We start from the raw sequence: 21,878 nt of genomic DNA, 5'->3' as shown, positions 1-21,878 counted from the left end.
GTTATAACTTAGAATTGCTATTATATATATAACATGTGACCTAGATCCCAGTGATGCTGCCGCTATACAGATCACTAATACGTTATCTTACTATATCATGTGTGTTATTTATAAATTATTGTGTTATATAACTTAGGGGAATCGCTATGATATATATATAACATGTGCCCTAGATCCCAGTGACGCTGCCGCTATACAGATCACTAATCTGTTATCTTTCTATATCATGGATGTTATTTATACCTTATTGTGTGACTTTATAACTTAGGAGAATCGCTATGATATATATAATATGTGCCCCTAGATCCCAGTGACACTGCCGCTATACAGATCACTAATCCGTTATCTTACTATATCATGTGTATTATTTATACCTTATTGTGTTATATAACTTAGGAGAATCGCTATGATATATATATAACATGTGACCTAGATCCCAGTGACGCTGCCGCTATACAGATCACTAATCCGTTATCTTACTATATCATGTGTGTTATTTATACCTTATTGTGTTATATAACTTAGAAGAATCGCTATGATATATATATAACATGTGACCTAGATCCCAGTGACGCTGCCGCTATACAGATCACTAATCCGTTATCTTACTATATCATGTGTGTTATTTATACCTTATTGTGTTATAACTTAGGAGAATCGCTATGACATATATAACATGTAATGACTGGGATTGGTCTCATGCTATGTGCCCGAAGACTTGTAGTTGTTTATCGTCACCACGTGAAACGCACCATCCAGATCTTTTTCTGGGTTTATTTCACAGATAATCCAGACTCCCTCTCTAGTTCATTCTGGTACTCTGCAGCATTTGGTCCGTTCCGATCATGTGCGGTTATACAGATGTATCATTATATAGCCCTAATATGCCATACAAAGCAAACAAAGAAAAACGTAGTAACCGGGCTCTAATGTGGTCAAATCAATGTTTTTTCAATATTTGTAATAAATTCATATATAATTATACTAATTTTCACACGGTGCTGCTGATTTGACCACATTAGAGCGCGGTTATTAAATTTTTCTAAGTTTGTTGTGTGTGTGTATGTATGTGTGTGTGTGTGTGTGTGTGTATGTATATGTGTATATATATATATATATATATATATTATAGGTTTGCCACCATTGGTATAACTGCTGCTCATTATAAATCCAATAACACACTGATAAGTAATCATATAACTAACAACAGACAATAATCTGGTGCTGCACCCTCCAAAGATTGGATGGAAGTTAAAATGGTAATAATAAATTAATAATATCAATATTCAATTTGTGTTCTGACTGCTGCTTAGTAGACAAAAGGTAGGGAATATATATACCCACCAAAAAGGAAGAAAAAATATATAAGCGCTGTCAGAAAAATAATTTAATACCAATGAGATAGAAATGAAAAAAATTGTAATAAAATTTAAAATATCAGTTAAAATACAATATTCACATAACAATTAACACAGACAATGAGTCTTATTTATAAACAATAAAAAAAAAACAAAGAAAGGGAGCCAGTAGATATTCTGTTGATTCAAAAAGTTGTATCTTGTTAGAATCAATGCAATTATATTTTGTATCCACTTGATGGTAACACAGTTATGATTTTATATCCTCTTAAAGTGCACAAATAGTATCCACCGCTTTCCTTTCTGTGTGTAAACAACCTGTATCAATCCAGCTAATGGAAGCACTGAAGATCTCCAATAGCAGTATTAAGCCTGTTAGTTATTCCTATTTATATCTGGAGATAGGAAAACACACGTGTGTGGCCAGTCCTGGGTATTCGTATTTCCAATAGGTCCTTCTTAGAACGTGGCTTTATAAGGCAAAAAAACATAAAATATAGCCAAAACCTAATTGCACATGTGCCAGTTTATATATACGAATCCCACAGTTATTTATATCACATACAGGGGGCATAGAAGGTATAATAGTATTTTGGATTATACCTGCTAACACTTTCCTTCTTGGTCAAGTAGCCCTTACATAGCCTAGAGGTGTGTTTGGGGTCATTGTCTTGTTGAAAAACAAATGATGGTCCCAATAAGCGCAAACTAGATGGGTTGGGATGGCGCTGCGGAATGCTGTGGTAGCCATGCTGGTGTGCCTTGAATTTTGAATAAATCACCAATAGTGTCACCAGCAAAACACCCCCACACTATCACACCTCCTCCATGCTTCACAGTGGGAACCACACATGCAGAAACCATCCGCTCACCTTCTCTGCGTCTCACAAAAACATGGAAGTTGGAACCAAAAATCTCAAATTTGGACTCATCAGACCAAACTACAGATTTCCACTGGTCTAATGTCAATTCCTTGGGATTCTTGGCCCAAACAATTCTCTTCTTCTTGTTCATCCTCAATAGTGGCTTCTTCGCAGCAATACAACCATGAAGGTCTGATTCACGCAGTCTCCTCTGAACAGTTGATGTAGAGATTTGTCTGCTACTTGAACTCTGTGAAGACTTTATGTGGTCTCTAATCTGAGGTGCTGGTAAGTAGCTGTTTCTGAGGCTGGTAACGCTAATGAACTTATTTTCTGCAGCAGAGGTAACTCTTGGTCTTCATTTCCTGGGGCGGTCCTCATGAGAGCCAGTTTCATCATAGCGTTTAATGGTTTTTGCAACTGCACTTGAGGATACATTCAAACTTCTTGAAATTTTCCATATCGACTGACCTTCATGTCTTAAAGTAATGATGGACTGTTGTTTCTCTTTGCTGAGTTAAGTGGTTGGTGCCATAATATGGATTACAACAGTAGTCAAATAGTGGTGTCCACTGTGTACTAACCCTACCTCTGCACAACACAAACACATTAAGAAGGCAAGTAATTCCACAGATTGACTCTTGACAAGGCACACCTGTAATTCAAAACCATTCCAGGAGACCTCATGAAGCTGATTGAGAGAATGCCAAGAGTGTGCAAAACTGTCATCCAAGCAAAAGGGGGCTACTTTGAGGAATATAAAATATAAAACATACTTTGATTTGTTTAACACTTTTTTTTGTTTACAACATAAATCCATATGTGTTCTTTCATAGTTTTGATGTATTCAGTATTAATCTACTATGTTGAAAATAATTTACATAAACAAAAACCATTGAATGAGAAGGTGTGTCCAAACTTTTGACTTGTACTGTGTGTATGTATGTGTGTGTGTGTGTGTGTGTGTATATATATATATATATATATCTCACACAGTAGTACATAAATTCATGATAGATATACCAAAGAGAATAAACACATGCTTATTTTGTATGTAAATGAAAGACTTTTGTAACCAGTTGCATTCACAGCTGACCACTAATCCAGTCAAGTCACACAATAAGGTATAAATAACACACATGATACAGTAAAATAAAGGATTAGTGGTCTGTATAGCGGCAGCGTCACTGGGATTCTAGGTCACATGTTATGGACACAACATATAATCTCATATTGTATAGTTATAATGTTGGTATTAGTAATAACTTGCGTTAATGTTCACTAGTGAGTCACATATGATCACACCCACGTCCCCAATTACACTAATAAGGGCAGATATAATATATACATATCTAAGCAAATTATTATTCATCCTAGGTCCCTTATTCTGTAATTATAACTTGTATATCTTAGATTTAGGCATAAGGAGAACCACATATACTTAATTTACCATGTTATTTAAAGTACGTAATTAGAGCTGGTCTTTAAAAAATCTGGTATTTAAGCTGATTAAATTTATTAAATAATATTTTTTATATAAATTATGTTTTTATCAATTGAATATTTTATATCTTACTTTTTTAGTTTTAATATCCTCTTTTACAGTTTTAAAATCAATAGTAACCACCATAACTTTTTCAAAATGAAGAAAAAACCCGAATATTCACTTGAAATGCGTGGCAACACTCACACTCTGTCTGAAGAGGGCTATACTCATTTACATACTGCTAAAACATTAATAATTCCACGGTCTAGTGTAACATATACATTAGATTCTTACTAAGAAACAGGTACAAACATGACTAAAAAATGTTCTGTATAACCCAGGAGTATATCATAAAGGGAAGATAACAAGATATTTTTGTCTTACCTGTTAAATCCCTTTTTCTGAGTCCATGGTGGACAGTGGGATACAGTGGAGTGCAGGGACTGGGCACCAAAGAGTTAACTTTGTTGAACTGCAGCACAGACTCCTCCTCCCCTATAGCTGCCTGGAGACCAGTTTGACTTAACAATCCCCAGGAAGAGTCAGAGAGGAAAGGAGAAATAACATCGAGAACACACAGAGCCAGGCACACAACAACCCTGGCACCCGGTGCCGGAAGAAGAAAACCCCCAGCCAGAGAGGTGCGTGAGGGTGTAGCGCCCAGTGTCCACCATGGATTCAGAAAAAGGGATTTAACAGGTAAGACAAAAAAATACCATTTTATCTTTCATCCTATGGTGGATACTGGGATGTCCCAAAGCTGTTCCTTCATAGGTGGGAATGCTCCTGCACTGCAGAAAGTACACTGCACCCAAAGGCGACATCACCCAAGGTAAAAGTGTCGAAACTGTAAAGCCAGTTGAAAGCGTGGGTGGAGGACCATGTAGTTGGCTTACAGCTGCTCCACGAGGCCCCTATAGCTCATGTTGTGCGCACCATAACAATGTGGAACCGGCTGCTGAACAGCCAGAAAGGCTTGTAGGATAGCAAGATGCATCCAGCGCGCCAACGTTTGTTTAGAGGCAGACCAGCCTCTTTTATGGGCATTATACAACACAAAGAGGGAATCCATCTTGCGGAACTCAGCAGTTCTGCGGACATAGATACGAGGAGCCCGGACAACATCCAGAGACCTAAAGGAAGAGCCTGATCTGAAAGTGTCAGGGACCGAGAGCGACAGAACCACAATGTCCTGGTTAATGTGGAACTGAAAGACAACCTTTGGAAGATAGTCCATACTCAAACGAAACATGGCCTAGTCCAAATGGAATATAAGGGCTCCCTGCAAGACAACGCCCCCAAGTCGGAGACGCGGCAACTGGATGCAATCGCCAACAGGAAAACAGTTTTCCAAGTGAGCCATTGAATATCCATTGATCGCAAGGGTTCATAAGGAGCCTCCTGGAGAAAGGTCAAAACCAGAATAAGGTCCCAAGAATGTACTGGTCAAACAGACTCGGTAATAAATTCTTGCTGAGGAAGGTTTCCTGGCCGAGAACATAACATAAGTCCGAATAGATTAGAGAACCACATACTTTTAGGACTGATGTTTTAATAGCCACCCCTTAAAAGCTAGAAGTAAGAGGTCAGAGTTAAAACATGGACCCTGAGAGAGAAGGTCTGGCCTTAGAGGCAGGCACCATGGAGGAGGTATGAACAGTTCTAAAAGGTCTGCGCACCAGGCCTGATTGGGCCACTGAGGGGCCACAAAATTGTCCATGACTCCCTTCTGATGCAATCTATGTAATACTCGTGGCAAGAGACCGATTTAAGGGAAAAGGTACACTAGTGGAAAGGACCATGGTTATGTCAAGGCGTCTACCAGAAACGCTGCGGGATTCCTTGTTCGGGAACCATACCAGGGTAGCTTGTGGTTGTGATGGGAAGCCATCAGATCGATCTGAGGTCGACCCTAATGATGAACTAGCATCCGGAATGAATAGACCATTCCACCGAGTAGACATCCTGTCTGCTGAGGAAGTCCACTTCCCAGTTCAGGACCAGGAAAAACTTTTCCAACCTAGGGAGAATCCCGCATGGCTGTGAGTGCCGCCATGATGATTGACGTATGCAACCACCGTCGCTTTTTCTGACTGGACCTTTACTGGCTGATGGGACAAGAGGGGTCTCGTCTGGCACAGAGTAGGTTAAACAGCACGTATCTCCAAAACATTTATTGGAATAGTGGCTTCCCAAGCTGTCCAATGGCCTTGAAAGGAGTGACTGCCTGTGACCGCTTCCCACCTATGGAGGCTGGTATCAGTTGTCAGGAGTACCCACTGCTGGACTAGAAATGGGCAACCTTTTGTTCAGGTGAGAGGACTAGAGCCACCACAAAAGGGAGAGATGCATGTCCCTGGGTAGAATGACTGTCTGCGACTTCAGATGGAGAGGAGAGCAGTTCCACCAGCTCAGGAGTTCCAGTTGTATTGGCCTGGAATGGAACTGAGCATATTCCACCATATCGAAGGGAGAGACTAGCTTGCCGAGAATCCGCATGCACAGATGTACAGAGACCCTGTGTTTCTTCAGAAACTGATCAATGAGAGCCTGAAGGGAGACTAACAAGTTCCTGGGAAGGTAAACCTGCTGAGGCTTGACTTGCGCCAGTTGATGAGCCAACCATATGACTGCAGGATGTCCAGGCTCAAGCGGAGTTGATCTTGTAGGAGGGCCTGCGATTGGGCCATCAGAAGATGATCTAGGTATGGAAGTATATAGACATACTGGAGCCGCAGGTGTGCTGCCATGATCTTCGTAAATACCCTCAGTGCTGTGGAGAGACCAAAAGGCAGGGCCCGGAACTGATAATGGTCTTACAGAACTGCATACTGAAGAAATCTTTGGTGATCTTTGTAGATGTAGTCTCCTGGCTGGAGGGACTGCATGATGGATCGGAGGGACTCCATCCTGAACCGTGGAACTTTTGAGAAACTGGTTCATTCTCTCTCTGTAGGTTGAAGATGGGATGAAAGGACCCATCTGGCTTTTGCACCAAAACAAAATTTGAGTAAAAGACTGTCCCTCTTTGAGGGGAGGGAACTGGGATCACCACACCTACTCCCAGAAGAGAGATAATGGAAGACTGAATGGTGGCAGCTTTGCAGACGTCTGCAGGGAGGCCGGGGGAAAAGAACTGTACAGACAGTCTGTCCCAAAAGGCTAGAGACTAACATCTGGACGCCCACTGTGGGAGGTCCCAGGTGGACCCACCCCAACATGCCGTTGTAAAGGCCTGGCGACCCATGGTTTTGGAGAACTTGGATGAGGCAGACTGACCCCTAGAGGAGGGCTGACCTCTGGACCTACCCTGTTGATGAAAGGGTGATTGCTTACCCTTTGGAGCAGCAGAGGGCAAGAAAGCGGTTTTAGAGGCTGCTACCATAGCCACTATTTTATCAAGTTCATGACCATAGAGAGCCCCACCAGAAAATGGAAGTGATTCCAATTCGTTTCTGGAATTCTCTGCTCACCAGGAACGCAGCCATAATAATAGTCTGGCTACTACAGAAAACCAGCCATGAACAAGCCGGGCAGGCGAAACAATATCGTCGGACAGGTGCTTCATTATTGTGATCCCCGCTGTGCGCGTGGCGGGCTTCTGACGTACCAGGTCATTTTTACTTTCACTTTCTGACCGGCAACATGAGGTAACTCTGATTCATAAATCTTTATACGCTGCCACTAACATGATGCAACTTTAGTGGGTGAGCTAGTTAACTGTCTGTGCATTGCTGACCAGGATTACCTTGTCCATTTACCTTGCAGTATATTTTTTTTCTGTATACTGTAGATAGCAAGGATTGTTACAGCTGATTGTACCACTTGCTGTCAGTTTGTCTGTGGTCAAGCTAGCTAACTGTCTGTGTATTGTTAACCAGGATTACCTTGTCCATATACCTTGCAGTATCTTTATCTACATAGACAGCGAGGACTGTTACAGCTGGTTATATACTTGCTGTCAGCTGTCTGTGCTTTGTGTCATGGTTTATACACCATCCATTGTGGGATGTTACAAATGATATAGTAACACGCCACTGCAATGTAATCACATAACTGTTGTTACAATACCAGACAATATATTATAATATAGATTGGGAAACTAGAGTCCCCTATAGGACATCGTTGGATAGCATTTAACTCTGTATCACACCATATATTAGGTCGCCTGTGTTACCAATAAGGGTATTACATGTCCCCCTCACTTTTCTTTTGTTGCCTAAATTATTATGAGAAATCAGGTGGTTGTTTTAATGTGTTTATATATTAATAGGATATAAACTGTAACTTGGTAAGTGAATATGAAGTCGCCTCCAGTAAAGAACATCTTATAATTTAAATTATTTTGCACCATATGTATTTGATTTGCTTTGGGAATAATAGACCAGTAGTGGACTCTTTTTACTTTCTTCACACTCTCAACGGTACTGACCTGCAGGAGCCAGGCACAGTTTATCTGACAGCAGAAGCACTTACTAAAGAGGATGAATAACTGTTGTTTAATGTACTCTCATCATTTCTCCTCGGCACAGCAGTTTGGAAGCAACGAATATTGAAAGCAGATGCATAACATCATTCTCTCTTTTCACTATATCTGCTACTTAACTTTAATTCTCCTACTGCAATAACTGCTACTGAGGAGGAGATACACACATTGAGTTATTGGATGCGTAATTGCAGATGATTGAACAGCAGTATTTCTCTCCCCTGATTGAGCAGTTCTTTTAAACCAGACTTCTCTTTCTTCCTCTTAATTCTCTGCTAAGTCCACTATAGGAATGGGTCTGGTCTTATTTCCAATAAGTACTTTACTGATGTACATTGCTTAATACTTTTCGCCCTCTATAAATATTTTTGTATATTACACAGATTACATTCTCTGGGTCCGATTGTACTGAAATACTGAATTTATTCTTGACTCGGGGATGATCAATAACAGTGCAATATATTATATATGTTTTGTCTATGTGTGATTTATGTTTAAATAAATATAATACTGTTTTTAGCAGATGATAAAAGTTTGTGCCCCCAGAAAAAAGTTTTCTTTCTTTCTTTGTACAATACTACAGAAGAACTAGAAACTTTTGATGCCAGGGTACTGGAATCTAGGACAGCCTCATCTAGGTATGTGCTAACCTCCCTAATGAGATTCACAATTGAAAATAGATAATTGCAATGGTTTCCAGAGTGGGAAGCCTTTGTCCAGCATGTCAGCCCAGCTACTTTGGAAATCCAGGCAGAAGCTAAGGCTGGACGAACAATTGCCCTTGTATTACTGAAAACGATTTCCTATCCGTCGGGTCTTTAAGCAATACGAATAGGTAGAGGACCTTACCAATCATGCAATATGTGTGTCAATCGGAGACCGGGTCTCCCATTTCTATCACCCTCAGAGAAAGGGTAGAAAGAGGAGATACTGTACGTTTGGACAAGAATTTTGTTATTGGGGTGCGACCATGCCTCTGCCAGGAGGTTCTCCAACTATGCAGAGGGTGAAACATGAAAAGGTCCTCTTTACACTAAAGGGTGCCTCCGAAGCGGAAGTAGTGTCAGAGTCCGTAATCTGTAAAATGGATCTAACAGCCTTTATCAGCCTCAACTATGACCTGTGTCATACGATCATCTGGAACCCATGACGTGTCCTCTACCCTTTCTGAGGTCAGGGATAAATCCTCCTCCTCAGAAGAAACTTCGGATAGGGAATCCTGAGAAGGAAGACTAGCAGCTCTGCTGTTTCTGGGTTGTGCGTAAAGCTGATAAACCCAAAGCCTGGTGTAAGGTAGTAGACACATGGGAGCATATTCAATAGGCTGCGAGTATAGCAAAAATCCTGCACCTGTGAGGTTTTTCCTGCAGGTGCAGTTTTTTTGCTATTCTATTAGGTGTGTTTTTTTTAAAACACGCGCCTGGAGGTTTTTGTTACGCACCTCCTGAGGAAGTGTGAATTTTCCTAAAATCACCGGGACTTGCTCTAACATCCCTGCGGAATCTCCCCTGAGGACTAATTAAGCAATTGGAAGTGTCCAGTTAGCTTAAGTAGTCCTCAATTGTTTACCTCCTGCAGTGCTGTCCTGTTCATCCTGCGTCGGGAGCTGGCTCTTCTGCAGCAGTGGTGAGTATGTCAGTATGTGTGTATATGTGTGTGTCCCACTGTCAGTGTGCCACCGCAGTGTTTTTGTGGCCCCCCCGGAATGCGTGCTGGGAGAACTACATCTCCCAGCAGCCCTTGCTCCTGTAGCCTCCCAGGAGCCCCTGGGACTCCCAGCAGCCACCCCTCCAGTAAAAAGAGAGAGGGGAGGCCTCCGGGAGCCACGGAGACCACTGGAGACCCCCGGCAAGGTAAGTAAATTACGCGGCATGGGTTTTCAGAACTGAAAACACAGCGACCAGTAGTTTTGGAATTGAATACCGCGGGTATCGGGAGCGCGCATACCTGCAGTATTTCTAAATTGGGCGCAAGGTTTTTACCTCACTAAACCTCGTGCCCATTTGTATATGCCCCATGGACTAAGTCCTGAACCAATTTGGAACGGACACTGAACCCAAGCTGGTTCAGAGAGTGACACCATCTGGAGGAGGTTGAGGTGTAGTGTTAGATGGCCTATGGAAGCCTGGACACTGCCAGCTGGGAAGCCAGTTCTGTAATCGCCAAGGACAGAGAGGTGGCCCATTCTGGCTGTTGCTGCGTGGATGTCTCAGCAGCAGACCAACCCTGAGTCCCCACAGAGCAGAGGTCGCAAAGGCCAGTAGGATCCTGCGCCACACCTGAATAGTGTTCTTTACACAACATGCACGTGTAAGCATGCATCACAGGAGGTGCCCTTTCCTTTTGGGAGGCCTTGGATGAGGAGCCCTTAGAAGACAGTTATATGTCAGTGAAAACAGGAGTACTCCCAACAATGAGCTAGCAACTAGGCTGAGAGCCGGAGGGGAGAGCACTGAACAGAACCCACAAATAAATAAGTGGATTAGGCACTTGTTACATTAAGGCTTAAATAGTGTGAGTGGCTTACTGGTAAAATAAACAGAAGGCAAAAACAATATCTGTAGGTGACTAACTAGTATTATATACATATAAAATACTAGAATAGTAAGAAGAATAACAAACTATGACTAACCAACAGATTAATACAGTGCCAGTTCAATGCTTCCCTATCAGAGAGACTGCAAGATTTCACAGATACACAGGAAAAGGCACAATGATCCCAACTGCCGCACACCAACAGGTGAGGGAGGGGAGTATAACCTGGCACCGTCACTCAGGTATAGAGGAGACAGACGCTGTACTCTCCGTTCAGGCATGATGATTGCAGTGCAAATGGCCGTTTTGGATAGACCCAGGGGCAGGAGAGAGCATCCCCTCGGCGGGAAACCCAGAGCAGGACTAGCCAAGGGGGGTGGGGGTGGAGCAACGGCCTGCTCCACCCACACCTGGAAACTAACCCAGGACCCGCAGCCAATGGCGGCTTCCCTGTCCACATTAAGGTATAAAATTATCGGTCAGGCACCAAAACCCTTAAGAGGGGGGATAGAGCAAAGAATTTGCTTAGAATGGAGGCGAGGTGGATACATTGCCTATATAACATAGCACCCAGGGGCCTGAACGAGAATTGTTTCTTATAGATGAATAGGAGTTCTAATTGATATGGGGTCTTCTGTCCTGCTATACAAATAGTGAGTACATTCAATTCTGATTATATACGGACACTATAGAGATATATGATGTCTACATTGGGTCTTTTCCATTTTTTTTCTATTTTCATGAATATATTATATGCATGCCGTTTTATGCTTCATAAGTAGATGGCTTAAAGAATGATTGCTTATTTCTATGAATTATTTTCAGCGTATACAGCCTGTTCCATTGTATTATTTATATACACATAGGGGTGATTGTTTTTCTGTTGTAGTTCTGCTGCCAGGGAACCTCCCAGGAAACAGGAAGCGCTAGAGGGCGCTTGTCGCCGACCGGTGACATCGAGGGTCGACCTTCCCCGGGGAAGATCCCGACAGCACAGCATGGTAAAGGTATACAAGGCAAATTTTTATTGTGGTTTGATTCTGATGAAAGTTGATATTATAACTGAAACGATCAGTAAATGGGGTCTGGTCTCCTGATTTAATGTGATTGCATCAAGTCCTGTGGGTGCTGCCGGCTGGACTGTGTTATATATAAAGATATATAGTGCGGACAAGGGGGAAGCAATGGTGGTACAAGATTTGGAGGCATATGAGGGAATGTCTGCGACAACTGTCAGATAACACGTATGAAATGTTGCCTAGAGATCCTACGGTGCAATTCAAGAGAGAGCTGGATACGATTCTGTTGGATGTGGTTAAAGAGGGTTTGCTTACAGGGGATACGAAGAATGTACTTACTGTAGATTTTCCAATAGTACCATTATTTTACACACTACCGAAGCTACACAAATCCCTGGAGGATCCACCTGGACGACCTATCATCTCGGCCAGGGGGACATTGCACCAGTGTCAGTATTGATACTTATTTGAATGTATGTGTACAAAGCATCCCTTCTTACCTTAAAGATACAACCTTTCTATTGATCAAACTTAGAAATGTGGGTAATGTAGCATCTGGAACTCTCCTGTGCAATGCTGATATTACGAGTTTCTATACTTTTATACCTCACTGTAATGGTATTAAAGCAGAATAATTAATTAGAGATAACCCCCTTTACACAGATCCTCCTTTGAGTCTATTCGTTAAACTGCTTGAATTAGTAGTAACTAGGTACTATTTTGTATATGATAACACATTTTTCCTACAAAAGACAGGATGTGCGATGGGGTCCAATGTGGCCCCATCGTACGCGAATGTCTATGTGTATATGATTGAACAAATGTTATTTAGACGCACTCCTGAGATTTGACAAACTTTTATTATATTGCAGATTTATTGATGACCTTCCCTTGTTCCAGACCAAACAATTAGCAGAACTTGTTGGATGAACACAACCATACAGGTCATGAGGTACAATTTACCTATGTGATAGATGATACTAATGTAAATATTACCCTAATTGATGGTATCCTTAGTACTGATCTGTATGTGAAAGATACTGACAGGAATACTATTCTTCAGCATGACAATTTTCACCCTTTACCATTACGCCATGGTTTACCGTATTCTCTGTTTTTCGTGTTATGCTTATTGCAAGTGATCCTGTCCAAGTAGATCAACAGATGGACAAGATGATTGAGAAATGTATTTTATGAGGGTATGATAAATATGAATTGATTCAGATTAAAAATAAAGTAATGAAGATGCCCAGAGAAAAGACCTTTCAATCAAATAGATTATGTAAATCCCACCAAGATCATTCCATGGTTAAGTCAATTTACAGCTAGGAGAGCATATACTACGGACATTGTGATATTGTGGTCATTAAGTAATACTGATTGTGAGTTACCTAGTCTTATTGAGTGCAAGGTGATGCCTTGCTATACTAGGGCACGCAATATGAAAGATCTGGTGAAGTTAGATAAAGAGAAATTAAAGAAGAGACCCCCAACACTTTCTAACCCAGAGAAATGAATATCATAGATGTCTAGGGGTATTACATGCAGGTCACTTATTTTGGGTGATACATATCACCGTCCCTATACTGGGAAGAAATTTTACAACAAATATCCAGTGATCTGCAGTACGACCTATGCTGTGTATCTTCTGTCTTGCCCATGTGGCTTGCAGTACATGGGCAAGCCCGAATGCCGCATAAAAGAACGGATGGCATTACATAGATCTGCCATCCGTATTGGCATTTATTCGGGCACCAGTGAACAGCCGGTTGATAAACACTGGATAGCAGCTAAACATGGAGTGGCTGATTTGCGCTTTAGAATCATTGACTATATTCTTCAACGTACTAGGGGTGACAATAGGTTGAGGAGGTATATGGTTCTCTTGTACAGTTTGTATGTTACATGTTAGTGGTGCACGGATAAAACAGATTTGTTGATACATTACTATAGTAACGGTGGAAGTGTCAGCTGATCGGGATGCCCGGTGGGCGCTCTGCATGACGTCCTGTGCGACACAACGCCATGGAGATGGTGCGAGGTGCAGGGAATGAGCGGTAGTGTTTCCCGGGTGTGCTGGATTAGCTGATTGAGGTAATTGTATTCTGGTGTAAATATATGTTTTTTGTATTATTGTACAGTCGTGGCCAAAAGTTTTGAAAATGACACAAGTATTGGTTTTCACAAAGTTTGCTGCTTCAGTGTTTTTAGACCTTTCTGTCAGATGTTACTATGGTATACTGAAGTAAAATTACAAGCATTTCATAAGTGTCAAAGGCTTTTATTGACAATTACTTTAAGTTCGCCTCTGGCATGCTCTCAATCAACTTCTGGGCCACATACTGACTGATGGCCGCCCATTCTTGCCTAATCAATGCTTGGAGTTTGTCAGAATTTGTGGGTTTGTGTTTGTCCACCTGCCTCTTGAGGATTGACCACTGGGTTTAAGGACTGGGGCCATGGACCCAAAATGTTGATGTTCTGTTCCCCGAGCCACTTAGTTATTACTTTTGCCTTATGGCAAGGTGCTCCATAATGCTGGAAAAGGCATTGTTCGTCACCAATGAAAATGTTTTGGTACCATTATTCATTGCTGTGTGAGCCCACTCCCTTGGCTGAGCAGTAACCCCACACATGAATGGTCTCAGGATGCTTTACTGTTGGCATGACACAGGACTGATGACAGCGCTCACCTAGCCTTCTCCAAAAGCGTTTTTCCAGATGCCCAAAACAATCTGAAAGGGGATTCATCAGAGAAAATAACTTTACCCTAGTCCCCAGCATTCCAATCCCTGTAAATTTTGCAGCATATCAGACTGTCCCTTATGTTTTTCCTGGAGAAGTGGCTTCTTTGCTGCCCTTCTTGACACCAGGCCATCCTCCAAAAGTCTTCGTCCTGTGTATCCCAGATTTCTGTCCAGAACCCAAAACATCGGATTAAACTAGATTGAATATTTAACAAGTCGTGGAGTGCCACCATTTGTTTACATTAATATATAACTATATATATATATATATATATATATATATATATAAACATGGTGTATTGAAATGATGATTCAGACAGGGAGATATTTGGGGGAGCAGTGGCTTTTTAATGGCAGCAGACAATAAGAGTTATGGTATAACATATCTTTATTAACTTTTTCTTCGAGGTCCATAGAGTCCACAGGAATTACCTTGGGGTATGTGGTTGGAGTGATCCAGACACCAGTTACAAGCTTTAACTCCCAGGATGCACTGGGTTCTCCTCCATATATAAATCACCCGTGGCTACAGGCAGTTAGTTTGATACCAAGCCCAAGGCAGGAGAAGGAAAGATGAGAAGGAAGGACAAGTGTACCACAGAAACACTCTCTCTAAGAGGGAATCAAAAAAATACAAAATAAAAGATTACCCAATAACACTAGGTGCGTTAGGGTGGGTGCCCTGTGGACCTCGAAGAAAAAGAGTTAACAAAGGTATGTTATACCATAACGCTTATTTTCATCGGGGTCCATAGGGTCCACACCAATTACTTTAGGGATGTCCCAAAGCAGTTCCCTTAAGGGTGGGGACGCTCCTGTTTAGCAGAAAAGAGAATCCAACGCAAAAAGGAAGCATCCTGAGAGGCAAATGTATCAAATGCGTAAAATTTGAGAAAAGTGTGGACAGAAGACCATGTGGCTGCCTTGCATAATTGTTCAGCAGAGGCACCATGATGAAACACCCACGATGGTCTCACAGATTGAGTAGAATGTGCTGTCACTTTGTTTGGAACAGAGATATCAGCTTGTGTGTAAGCTTGAGAAATAGTCATACGAAGCCACCTAGCCAGAGTCTGTTTGTTAGCTGCCCAGCCTTGCTTATGACAGCCATACAACACAAAAAGAGAATCCGATTTCCTACGTAGATATGTAGGGCATGTACAACATCCAAAGAAGCTTCACTTACAGACTTCCTAAAAGCTCTTTCAGCCACTAACTGGTATTGTTGGGTTGCCATTAGTAACCTCTTTGGGACTATAGGGAGAGAGCTCTCATTCCAACTTCCTATCCATTGATGGTCTGTGGTGGAGGTATTTCATAATTTCCTATATTTTTATTTTGTATGTGTTGATTGTTTGTACATATATTGAGATGTTATATGTAGTTTCTTATGCATATATATGAAATTCATTTTATGCACTGAAGTGCTGATTTTAGTATAATAAATTACCAATTGCTTGTTTTTACACAAACCGTCCATCTGTAATTGTTTTATAATACTATAGCGCAGGTTTTTCTACTTTTTGTACTTTCTCCTATATTGTTGTTACTGACAATCCCGCTACCAGCAGTTTTTGTGACAGCGCGTCATCATCTTATATTTATCACCTACAGAGAGGTCTGAAGACTGGAACCACAATTTCTTAATTTACATGAAAGCGGGATACAATCTTAGAAATGTAACTGGCCCTGGTACGAAGTATAGCTCTATCCTAATGAAAAATCAAAGAGGGAGAGCGACAAGAAAGGGCTGCCAAATCAGAGACCCTACGGGCAGAGATAGTTTTTCTTCTGGCTGTCTTTCCTGTCAACCACTTAAAGTCTACTGATTTCAGGGGTTCAAATGGGGGAGCCTGTAGAGCCCTGAGAACCAAAGACAAATCCCATGGAGCTACCGGAGGGACAAAGGGAGGCTTAACCCTTAGAACACCCTGAATAAATGTCCTAACATCAGGCAACAGGGCGATCCTTTGCTGAAACCAGAGTACAGATGCCTGAACCCTCAGGGTGGCCATGCGGAGAACCCGGTCTAACCCAGCCTGAAGAAAAGCAAGCACTCAAGAGACCATAAACACTTCAGGATCATATTTTCTGTGCTTACGCCACTGAAAATACGAGTGCCAAATCCTGTAATAAATGCGGACAGAGGAAGGTTTCTGTGCCCTAATCATCATCTGAATTACAGAGGTAGAACCTTTGACTCTTAAGATGGAAGATTCAAGAGCCACGCCATCAAAGACAGACAAGGAAGGTCCGGATACAGGCAGGGACTCTGTGTTAATAGGTACGTTCTTAGAGGAAGAGGCCATGGAGTGTCTATGGACAGACTCTGAAGGTCAGTGAACCAATGGCATCTGGGCCAAGCAGGGGCTATCAGTATTACTTTACCACCCTCCTGCTTGAATTTCCTGATGACCCATAGGAGAAGGCAGAATGGAGGAAAAAGATACACTACCTTGAAGTTCCACTGTTAGAGCGTCCACAAATTCGGTTGTGGGATCCCTGGTTCTGGACCCATACCTGGGGACCCTGTGGTTGTGGCCTGAGGCCGTGAGGTCTACCTCTGGAAGTCCCCATCTGTCCACTAGGCTCTGAAATACTTGTGGAAGAGCCCGCTCCCCGCTTCCAATTGAGGACTCCTGGTATGAATACTGCCAAGACTGCTGGAAGATGACATTCTGCCCAGACCAGAATGTTTGACACTTCCACCATAGCAGCCCAACTTCCCGTGCCTCCATGATGGTTGAGGTAGGCTACTGCGGTGGTGTTGTCGGACTGTACCTGGACAGGCCTTCCCTTCAGTATATCCTGTGCCTGAATGAGTGCACTGAACAATGTGTGCAGTTCCAGGATGTTTATGGACAGGAGACCTTCCCTGGTCATCCATCTTCCCTGAATTGTGTGCCGAACCTGTCACTGCACCCCATCCGCGGAGGCTGGCATCGGTAGTGAGGAGCACCCAATCTGGAATCCAGAATGGGCGACCCCTGTGCAGACGAAATGTCTGCAACCACCATGAGAGGGGCAGTCGCACCTCTGGAGAAAGACAGTTCGTCTGTGACTTTATCAATTGGTACTCCCTGTTCCAGCGGGAGAGGATTAGCCATTGCAGTGGTCTGGAGTGGAACTGAGCATATTCCACCTTGTCGAAGGTGGACACCATGGACCCCAGAACCTGCATCACTGAGTGAACAGATACTGACTGGTTGCAGAGAAACCTGCAAATCTGCAACTGAAGGGCCACAATCTTGTCTTCTGGCAGATATATCCTCTGTGCCAAAGAATCCAGGCGTGCACCTAAATGCACCATCTGTTGCACTGGAAGAGACTACTGGTTCAAATTTATGATCCAGCCAAGCCTGTGTAGACAGGCAATTGTCAGTCTGAGATGATGCTGCAATACCTGTGGAGATTGTGCCAATATCAGATCGTCCAGGTATTGCAGTATCCTGACTCCCTGATGCCTGAGGCAGGCCGTCATTACTGCCATTATCTTTGTAAACACCAGAGGGGCTGTTGACAGGTCAAAAGGCAGCGCCTGAAATTGGAAATGTTTCTGCAGAACCGCGAACCGCAGAAACCATTGGTGGGAAGGTGTAATTGGCCCATGCAGATATGCATTATTAATGTCCAAGGACACCATAAAATCTCCTGGTTTCATTACAAAAACAATTGACCGAAGGGTTTCCATACAGAACTTGGGCAACCGCATAAATGTGTTGAGACCCTTTAGATTCAGAATAGGCCGCTGAGATCCATTGGGTTTTTAGATCAAAAATAGGTTGGAATAATAACCCCTTCCTTGTTGATCCACTGGAACCTGGACTATTACCCCTGAATACAGCAGGGAATGAATGGCCTGCTGGAGGGCCAACGCCTTTGCAGACTCCGCCAAAGGCATTGTGCAGAAAAACCTTTGTGAGGGACATACCCTTGAGAGACCACCTCCTGAACCCAGGTGTCGTCTTGTGAGATGCAAGGTATCTGAAAACTGAAGTCGGCCTCCCACCCTGGCCGTGGGTTTATCGTCTGACCTGGAAGCCGGACGTCTGTTTGCCCAAGGTCTCTTAGATTCCAGACTCCTACGAGTACTAGTTCTAGAGGAAAACTGATCCTTCGATTTTCCTTGCACCTGAAAGGACTGCCTAGGTCTAGGGGTAGACGTTGAAGGCAAACCAGCCGCCTTGAAGGCTGCCACCGTAGCTACAATCTTATCCAATTCTGTGCCAAAGAGAATGCCTCCCATAAACCAAAGGGATTCCAGAGCCTTCTTGGACCCTGCATCTGCTTTCCAGTCCCTTAACCACAGGGCTCTGCAAGCCGCAGCTGATGCCTTAGGAGGACAGAATACAGGCATCTAATGCTGCCTCCTTAATATAGGAGACCATTGTCAGCTGTTCTCTGGAAGAGTATTTTCCAGTGCCCCTGCCCATTCTTCAATGGCCTTAGACAGCCAAGCCATAGCCATGGCCGGCAACAGCTCCCTACAGAGAAAAGACCGCCTTGAGACAGGCTTCAAGTCTTCTATCTGTGGAATCCTTAAGGGAAAATGCAGATGATTTGTGCAATGTGGTGCTCCTGACCAGATGTGCCACGTGCGCATCTACCGTTGGCGGAACTTCACACTTGTCTGGTGGAAGGGGATATAAAGCTATAACTTTTTATGTAACATGGAATAGTCTATCAGGAGAACTCCATAAGTTCAGACAGATGCTCAGATTAGGGAGAGTCAGCTTTTACAACCTTCTGGCATTTAAACACAGGAGCCTTCCTAAGCTCTGGCTCCTCACTATCTATGTTTAACACAGCTTTGACCGCCCTAATTAAGGAGGGTACATCTGCTGTTGGAAAATGGTCTTCCTCTCCTGAGACTCTTGAGGAGCCCTGTGTGTCCTCACACTCATTAGACCGCCTTCTGGTTTTAGGCTGCACAAGCCTAGCTGCTTGCAGCGCTTGCTGAAATGGAGCAGGGGACGAAGCCATACTCCTGACGTAAGTGGGCATAAACATCCATCCAGGACGGATGCATGAGGCACAAACATGCTGCTGAGGATACCCCATAGTAGGGTCCGGCATAGGAGCAGATAACCACTCCACAACCTGCGCCATGAACTGGGAAAAGGAAGCCCAAGGGGGTTCCTGCCCAGGAGCTGGTAGATTTGACTGATGTGGTGACTCCTTGTAACAGTGACCACATAATCCATTCTGCATGAACTACTGATGGGATAAACCCACCTTACAGGCCATACATGAAACCAGCAAAGGGGCTTTCACCTCCTGCTTCTCACTTTCTTTAGACATAACAATATCCCTAATATTATGCAAAGTAGTATAATACAATGTGACAGTGTTTCACACCCAAAATAACCCACACACCTGTAGCAGAGGGCTTATGAGGAGAAACAGCAGTGATAGCTATAACTGACAGTCAATCGAGAATGAAAAAGGCAGTACAACACACAGATTTCACAAGTCACATGCAATGCAAAAAAAAAATATATATATATATATATATATATATGTAATAAGCTCTTATTCAACTAAAAACAGCATACAAGGTCAAGTAGAATATCAAGCTCTGTATAACCTGGCCACCTAAGAAGAGATATACAGGGAGACTGACCAAACCTCCTGAGATTCGTAGTCACAGAGAGCACCTGAGAGTGGTTTCTGGCTGTCTCATATACAGGGAGGAGCAACCCAGATGCTGGAAACCTCGACTCTGGACCAGCGTCTGCGTTGGTGGATGAGCCATCCAGAAGTGCGTACCTCCCCTAGGCTGAATGGATCCACCAGGCGCACTGACATATACATGGCTGCCGCCATTACCATCCCTGGCTGCCAAGATACCTCATGTCCCGGTGGTCTAGTGGGGGAAGCAGTTTACCTGGTTCCTCACAACAGCGGCCTCCGGCAGGTCTCCACTGCCGGAGGTACAGACTGTCACGTGCTTCTCCGCTGTCAGCGGCCTGTGGGAAGCCACCTTTCCTGCATCCCCGACTGCAGTCCTGGGCTCAGCGCTCACTCCGCTGATGCCTGCCGAAATCACCATTTCCCTCACATTACAGAAAATAATCAAACATAAAAGTAAAATGTCCCAGCATTCTATGTGCTTAACCTGGAAAGTCCACAGTTACAATATCTGTGGACTTTCCAGGTCCTGGCACCCTAATGCTAACCACCACCCGGGCCAATCACCTGGCCAGTTTGTCCGGCATCAGGAGCAAGGAGCTTCAGGTGTGTGGGAGTATTCAACGCTTCCTGTGCTCCAACTGGGTCTGTGTGAATGTGAAAACCTGGATTTCCACACCTACACTGCTAATGTAGAATGCACAGGTTTCACTCCAGCCTCCCTTGGAGGTAGCTGATTCCACCAGAATGTGGGTAATTAATGCTGAGGAAGCCACCAACATTTGGCAGAGGCGGAGAAATGCGTTTTTATGCTTACTATTTATCTGCTACGGAGATACCAGCTGACCGCACTCACGACTTTTAGATCCCGTCTCCCTCTGTGGTCCGGCTGTCCAAATTGTAAAGCAGCCGCAAAGCGCATAGCTTCAGAGGATACGGAGCCGACAGTGAGGAGAGGGGAAAGAGAACATACAAGTGGCACAATATACAGATTATCCCATTTGCCACTAATATACCAGCTGGCCATATTTCACGTCCCTGGGACTCCCTGTCCCCAGGAGGTCCGGCTGTCAAAACTGTGGAAGCAGCCGGAATACAGAGGGTACAGAGCGGACGGTGAAGGAAGATACGGTAAATAAAAAATTTTTCATGGCCATGATTTTTCAAAAAAAGCATGCATGTACTTTTTAACGAGTACTAAGGACTCGTTTGTTAGCAGGATAAACTTCCTATGACTGTGAGTCTCCATTGGTTTTAATCAGCCTAAAAAGCTACGTTTTAAATTTAGTGTAGATTTATATGCAGGTAAACTGTTACAGGAGACGTTTGGAAACAGCTGGAAAGTCTGTCTGACTGGTGTAATATAAGTAGCATTATGAGGATATAATGTTGTATCTCCCTAGATCTAATTAAATACAGACAGCTGTATAACAGTGCTATTTAGATCAGAAGGAAAAATACGTGTTGTGAGAATACAAGCTATTGGATACTAAGGACTTGATTTTTTTCCACCGTCAAATCTCCTGTGTTGAAAGGACCTATATAAAAAGAAAGTTTAAAAACCATGTTCTGAAATTGACTGTGGAGAACTGTATTACTAAACACAGCAGAGAAATCCTGTAGTGTCAAAACACACTGACACACGAGTATCCGTTTCTTGTCATGTTGCTAAGTGAGAAACAACTAGGGTAACAAATACTAATCATTGTAACACAAAGTTGCAATTAACACTGTGGATACATTTAACAAAGCT

At 43.1% G+C, this 21,878-nt stretch overlaps 1 protein-coding gene across 1 annotated transcript in view; it reads right to left on the bottom strand.

Moving 5' to 3' along the window:
• Window positions 1-21,878, bottom strand: part of LOC148480722 (uncharacterized) — a 200,631-nt gene that overhangs the window by 44,727 nt on the left and 134,026 nt on the right. The gene's annotated exons all lie outside the window — the stretch shown is intronic.

Source organism: Taudactylus pleione, unplaced genomic scaffold (assembly GCF_031769625.1).
Source record: "Taudactylus pleione unplaced genomic scaffold, aTauple2 ptg000603l, whole genome shotgun sequence".
In the NCBI taxonomy this organism is placed as follows: Eukaryota; Metazoa; Chordata; class Amphibia; order Anura; family Myobatrachidae; genus Taudactylus; species Taudactylus pleione.
Note: the sequence above shows the minus strand (reverse complement) of the source record. Positions and strands in the feature narration are given on the sequence as shown.